Consider the following 7,389-nt stretch of genomic DNA (forward strand, 5'->3'; position numbering starts at 1 on the left):
AGGAGATCGGTCTCGAGAGTTTTTTTCGAGCTCTTCGAGATCACGAAAGGTTCCAGCGAGAATGTCGAAGGATTCCTTCGATGGATCATGGGCGATGATTTAACGTTAAAAGGCCGCACACCTTCACGAATGGGCATTTACACCGTGGCCGATGCCGGATTCGAGTTTAACTTTCTCCATGTTCGGGTTCTAGGTAGCATATGTAACGAACGTTGGCTCGATGCGTGAGTAGCTTCTCGTCCAGTCTCGCCTTGTGCGTCATCGATTCTTAAAGCCTATGTCAATACCAGGCGTACATGGCTATCCTTTTATTCATAGATTGAGTTTAATATTATTTTTTTTTTTGCACAATCTTGATCTTTTCGTATAAAAAAAAAAAAAAATAGATGTCAGATCCGTATAGATAAAAATAGGAATCTGATTTTTACGAATTTTACGAATTTTACGAATTCGAAACTCTCGCAAATTTTACCTCGGAACTTTTATTATTTTCCTAGCTCGAGTGGTCCAATCGATGGAATAAAAATTTTTGGGATAGATAGAACACAAAGATTAAGGTGTATTCTCGTTCAGAAGTTAATGAGAAAAATTTGTTATTAAAGCTTCATATGTGTATAAAAAAATATTTGTTGCTAATAGAATCGATTTGAATGGCAGAGACAGATTGTGAATTTTTTGCATTAATTTTTTTATCGATTTTCAGCTGGTTTGAGTTTGTGGTTAAATATACTGTTGCGTGAATTTGTAGTATTCACTCGTTCAAACTATGGAGTAACAACGAGGAACTTTTTTCTGCTGTTTGGAAAAATTGTCTCTTGGACGACACGTTTTCACTGCTGCGTTTCAAAAATCAGATAGACAAATAGCACAGGTAAAATTGTGAATATTTCTTCTAGAAAGGAAACAAGCATTCTCCTTTCGAGATCTTGTTGATACAACATGACAAGATTTGACGAACGAGTCACTTATGTATATTCATACATAAACGTACATTTACATTCGCGCGTTATGTACATACAAATGTGTAATTCTGCATACAATTGTACTAAATTCTATTTTCACATAAAACACGCCCATTTAATAAAATGAATAAATATATTAAACAAACTCAATCGCAATGTGTATAATTTTGATACAAAATACAAACAATATAGAACAATAACAATAATCTAAAACACAAAATGAACTCACGCTTTGTAATAACCTAACAGACAAATAAATAATTTTGTATCTATATAATATAATCAGTAATACGAAATGAAAACATATTTAATTAAACAAACAAATATTCCTCTTAATCAAAATCAATTGTAACACGAATAATTACAATATGAAACATACAAACAATTAAAACAATAGGAATAATTTAAGATAAACCTATTCTTACGAATAAACTAATGTTGTACCTACATCATGTAATTAACTTTTTTTCAAGCAACAGTGATACAATTACCTACAATAAAAAGATAGAAAAAAATTAGAACAAGTCTCTCTTTCTAGAAATCGATTGTAAACCCATAAAAGAAAAAAACTTACCAATTCAATCCCAGATCCGTGGACAATCCGGATCGTCAATAACGATCTCGATCACGTCGATAGGTTTGGGGGGACACACCCGTGCCCCAGAGAAAGTCAATTTTGTAAAAGCGAATCCGAATCGTAGAAACGGAATACACTCTTTTCGATCGTAACAGACTCTTCTCGCTCGATATGGCGCCGATTTTTTTTTATACACACGTCCCTTCCTAACATCACGTTGCACGTTGATGTATCGCGGGCTTGTCTCCCAGCCCGCTTTCTATTCCAATCGCGTCATCGAATCTACGCCTCCTTAAATTCGTGTTTCCACGATACGGAAACGAAGGCGTGCACGTTGCCGTGATTTTAATTAGGCGATCCTCTTTCCCTTTCACGATTCATTTTCTGATGGTAAATTGGAACGCGGGTCACGGTGCGAGAAAATGAACGAATTAAGGTGGCGAGATCATTTCTCGTTCAAATTTCGAAATGGTTTGGTCAAGAGAATAAATCTTATTTCATGGCTTCACACTTTCGAGTTCTATCTTTGGATGATTTTTCACCTTGACTGGAAAATATATATATATGGAAAAGTATTTGTATAATATTGAATTTAACGTGGAATTATTTAATGAATTTATTAATATTTGCATCAAATTTTATAAACATATTTGATTTGCTTTATTATAACTTTTTCCTATTTTATATCATGTCTGATTGAAGACTTTAATGCCTTCTCTATATTATATATAGAGAATAGATATATATATAGATATTAAGACGATATTAAAATAATTACCAAATAAAATAAATTAAATAAATGATATCTTTCGTGCAAGCAATATGCAAAATCCAGTATTCAAATTAGCTTCACATTTTTTTTCATTTTCTCTCCATAATCAATCGTGTCTCAATTATATTATCGACGAAAGCAACGTCATTTTTTAATCATCAATCCATTTCTATAGAGGATGTCTCCTCTGATTAAAGCGATGGACACGATTCCAGTGGCCAGCAAGAATGCAGGGTATCAAAGTGAAATCTCGAAGTTGCAAAACATCCTCTCCGACGTAAGGTCGGACACGACCAGCCCGTTCAATGTTAAGGACAGCCAAGAACCGGAATCTAAGACACGTGTGAATATCACCGATGACTTTCGCTCTCGAGCACAATACCGCTCTTTTCGAATATCCTCTCGACCGTGTAAAAATACTCGTGTGTATCTGGATACCTGGAAGAATGCATCGACGCGGATAGTTTTCGATTTCTTTCGTTGTACGATGATGAAACCTGGCGGGAGGCGACTCGAGGAATTTCATGGAAAGTGCCTTCGATCGTCATCGATCCTACCTTCGTGTATCGGTAGACCGGTCCGAATGCTTTTATTCCTTTATTTTTGGGCGAGCAAAATTGGCTAAATCATTGGCAAATCGTGATTTAAGGTTAAATCAGAAGCCGATTAACTTTTTTTAATTTTATTATTTGAATACGTGATTTAACGTTCAATTTCTTGAAGAAAAAAAAAAATTGAGTTACGTAAATAATTGCATGTAAAAATGATAATACGTAAAATTAATTAAAAATTAAATAATTTTCTAATAATGGATATAAAAAGAATATACGTACCTCGTAAGAAAAATGCATTGCAAAAGAAATTAATCGTTTTTAAATACTGTTCCAAGAATGCGTTTCCTAGAATATAAACATTTTTAAATATACTAATTTGAATATATATTTATCGTATATTCGAATAATTGGATAAAATTCAGATAAAATTCGTATAATCGATATTTTATTGTAATTCTTTAATTATTTTGTAATTTTCTCGAAAGTCACAAAACGGAGATCCGATTATTGTAGAGGTTAGTGATCAAATCCAATATGGCGGCTTGCTCGCGCACAGAAGTACTTTCGTCAATTTCCAACTATCGAAAATTAAAACTAATATAAAATATAATTTCATCATTCTTGATTTTCATTCCATTTCATCTCAAAAAATAACCTGTTCAACTCTCAGACGTACTCGTGAAGTCATTTAAAAATGGCGGTAAATTCAAATACGAAATACACTCGATCTTATCGCAACGGATAACGTCTCAAATGGTAATCTCCTCTTTCAAATCGGCTATACAAACCTGTCCGTTCACCGCGATAAAGCATCCGTGAAAGTCTTCCATATATACCTATCGAGCATATTTTTCACGATATGGTGAATAGTTGTTATGTAACCTGACGTGTTGATTTGTTCTGGCGTTGAAAGACACGCCAAACACAACAAGAAATATTCGTTTTCTCGTTGCTGTCGGGCTAGAGAGTGTTTCACGATCATTTCCTTCATATTTTGAAAGGGAAAGAAAGGTGTTTCATGTGTCCGATGCATGATTCTACTTTTCAATGTAGCTTTGACATGGTGCTCGTATTCCAGTTTCACGAAACCGGACATCAACTTGACCCACATTGCGGGTTGATGATCACCAATTTCCATTACGCGGCAACTGGGGATGAGACGACCTTAACATTGATATACATAATGGAGCATCAGGTAGGCGTTGCAGGACGCATATCATCCGATGATATCGATCTTAACGATGTAAAATACTTAAGCACTCGTATGCTATAGAAAATGATAAATGATAATGATGTGTTCTCTGTTAGAAAATAAATTTTTTTTAGATATTCTATTATTTTTAAAAAGGTGTAATTTTTTGTAATAAAATACTTTTATTTTTGATTCTACATTTTCTTCGAAAAATGAAATTTATATAAGAATAATATTGTTAAAAATATCGAAATTTATTTAATATTTTCGATATACTTACTATAATATATGATTTCTTATGATTTTTTTGTAATTTTTTTCAAATAAAAATTTGAAAATATTTTTGTTTTAGATATTTTTCTTTTAGAGAGAGATATAATAATGATTATGTATCTCAACATTGTTGCCCTTACAGCGAACCTTTGGTAGCAGAAACATAGACAGATACATCAGGGAAAGCGAATAAGGATCTTCTCACTCGGAGAAAGTCTTTTCCTCTTCCTCCCCATTTGAGCAACGTTTCGTTTTATTCTCGTCGTTATCGCGCGTTACTCGAGAAACACAAAATGCTCGTAGGAATCGTAAACAAGATCATATCCTTGCCACTCGCCATTCTAGAATTAGATAAGAAAAGATGTTTGGAAATAAGTAAAACTAAAAAATTCCTGAAAATTATAATACCTCGACAATAACTAATTTATATTACGCACTCAAGTTTCAACGATAACACGATGTACTAATGAGTTTCTGCAAAAACTTACCTCAGACACGCAACTTCCAAGTAATAACGGTAGATTTTGATTAATGCCGATAATAAATTCTGCGAATTAATTACTCGGATTTGTAATACACGGTAATTTGTAATATGAATGGAATAGCAATGGAAATTTCTAAACATACATTTTTACATGTTCATCAAATTCTGTTCTCTATGAAAGAATTTAACGACATGTAATATAGTAATAATAAAATTATAAGTAATAACGAACTATTTTTTTACTTCAGTATATTATTCTCAATTATTATTTTCTTTTATAATTATAGTAATTATTAAATACTAAAAAATTTTGTTACACAACCAGGAAGACAATACATAATTAATTTGCCATTGGTTTGTATGTTCAATTACACCTAGCAACAAACTTTCTTTTCAAATAACAAGATGAAATTACTCTTCCATAATTTTACGGTTATTTTTTAAATTATATATCTTATGTAACACGTATGCAAATTAACAATTAATTAACGTTTTATTGTCTATTTGAAAAAAATCACGCATTCATTTCGAACCTAACCTAAACCTCCAGTTGTTCGAGTAATGATCAACAGCGGACGGAGGCGAAACTAAACAAGCTAGCAAGCAACGAACAATATCGTCAACTTTTCCATCGTGTCTCGCAAGACAAACTGTCACGTTTAAAATATTTCCAGTTTACGTGGTGAAGAAGGATGAACACAATTACACGTCCCTTTCAACTCAACAACTCGCGAGTTAAATGAAGTACAATTACGACTTATTCTCAGCGCGAATCATGCAGACGTACATTTCCTTGGGGAAATGCTTGACGATAGAACTCACGACACACAACCAAGTCTGTTCTGTTACAGTTTTGCGCAACATAATAAGAAATAATACACTTTTGCCGTGTTGCATTTCTATAATCGTTTCCTCGTTTCGCAATAACTTTCCGTTTTGCGACACAAGAGCGTTGTTGATGCTCTCCACTCGCGTTATTCACCAGATAACAGACATCGTGTCTAACATTTTGCAGTATGTAGTGGTATCTTGCATCAAGACCACAAACTAACCTATTTATAGAGTGGATTATTGTACTGACCAATTATGAAAGAGATAGATGTGTTCTAAAAACCTATTCGAATTAACGTAAAGTTTAAAAACTTTGACCATTAAGATTTTAAGAAAAGGATATTTTAAGATGCAGTTAACATTTTTGTTATTCATATTTACCATGTTTTGTTTAAGATAAAAGTAAGTGTTCTCATTAATTTTTTTTTCCAGCAAAATGTTATATTTAGCATTAAGGTGAGACGTTAACGAGCGTTTAAAAATATAGAAACTTTACATTTTTTGCAATTATTACTTTTTGTTATATGCTAGAAAACATTTAAAGTTTAATAGTTCCGTAATTGTACCGTTGGATGCAAGTCTTTTTGAGTAAAATACTTAATTAAATTCTATATTCATTTTTTTCTGCAAATATTTTATAAATTCTATTATTGTAAACTGACACGTAGTTACAACACGTTTTGTATGTCAATGTTGGCCAAGGAATTCATATTTTTTTCTAAAAATATAAAAACTGACGATTGTCGCTAAAACTCTTCTCGCGTCGAATAATGCAATTGTAAGAAATGATGAAAATAACAATGACAGAAGGCAAAATTCTTGTCGGAATTACAGTGTCGCTATAATAATCAAAACATCTGATTGTATCACGAATGATGCAGTTGAATGGTAACTTTTTGAAACGAGTCGCGATACCAGATATTTGAAACTTTCTAACGTTCGGGCATACTGAGAGAAATAGTTACGCAATTTCCTTCCGGCAATAGGTTATTTACTTTCGATCGTCATTGACGTCGTAGTCGATCTAACGGGATTTAAGATTGATAAGCTATCGTCATTTCGAGAAAAACAACAAAAACGCAAAAAAAAATTGATCAAGAATTGCATATTAATATTATTTATATTATACAGTGTCCTATAATTAATATATCGTAGAAATTTCTTTTATTTATTTTTCTTTAAATTGTTTGAATATTATACCAATCTCGAAAAGGATGTAATAAAGTTATTCGATATTGATCTTATTTTCATTTTCATAATTTTCAAAATTGGATATCATTAGAATTTACAAGAATCTAACAATTTATTTAAAAATTATTCCAATAAATCATCTAATTTTAAAAAAATGAATTTACTTATAAATTATTCTATTCTTATCGCAATTTTTAAAATAGAATATTATAAAAATAACCGAGCAATCCATAAAAAAAATTGCCTCTGTATCATTATACCAGTCTTGAAAAAAGTTAAAACCACAATTCTCTCTTTCCAAATATCTGTAAAAAATTTTGTTTATATCCTAACCTACTTACACGCTTCATCTCTATTCATAACGATGTAACGGATCTTGTAATCTTTTTAGAAAAACGAAAAATTATCATCACAATATCGAAACGGTGTCGTTTTGCTCGTCTACACGAATCTAAAACAGGCTGGTGGAGAAGACGCCACGTAGACAGATGAAACGCACGATCGTTATTACCGTTGCATCTGCCGCCACTGTGCCGGTGACTTCGACGACATT

General features: G+C 32.3%; 1 long non-coding RNA gene across 1 annotated transcript in view; it reads left to right on the forward strand.

Moving 5' to 3' along the window:
- The window catches only part of LOC116186840, a 2,607-nt gene extending 1,715 nt beyond the window's left edge, over positions 1 to 892 (forward strand). Inside the window, exon 2 of the long non-coding RNA XR_004151899.1 lies at positions 704 to 892. This is a non-coding gene — a long non-coding RNA (uncharacterized LOC116186840). The remainder of the gene's footprint in view (positions 1 to 703) is intronic.
- The last annotated feature ends 6,497 nt before the right edge of the window (positions 893 to 7,389 follow it).

This window comes from Apis dorsata, unplaced genomic scaffold, assembly GCF_000469605.1.
Source record: "Apis dorsata unplaced genomic scaffold, Apis dorsata 1.3 scaffold_60, whole genome shotgun sequence".
NCBI classification, from domain to species: Eukaryota; Metazoa; Arthropoda; class Insecta; order Hymenoptera; family Apidae; genus Apis; species Apis dorsata.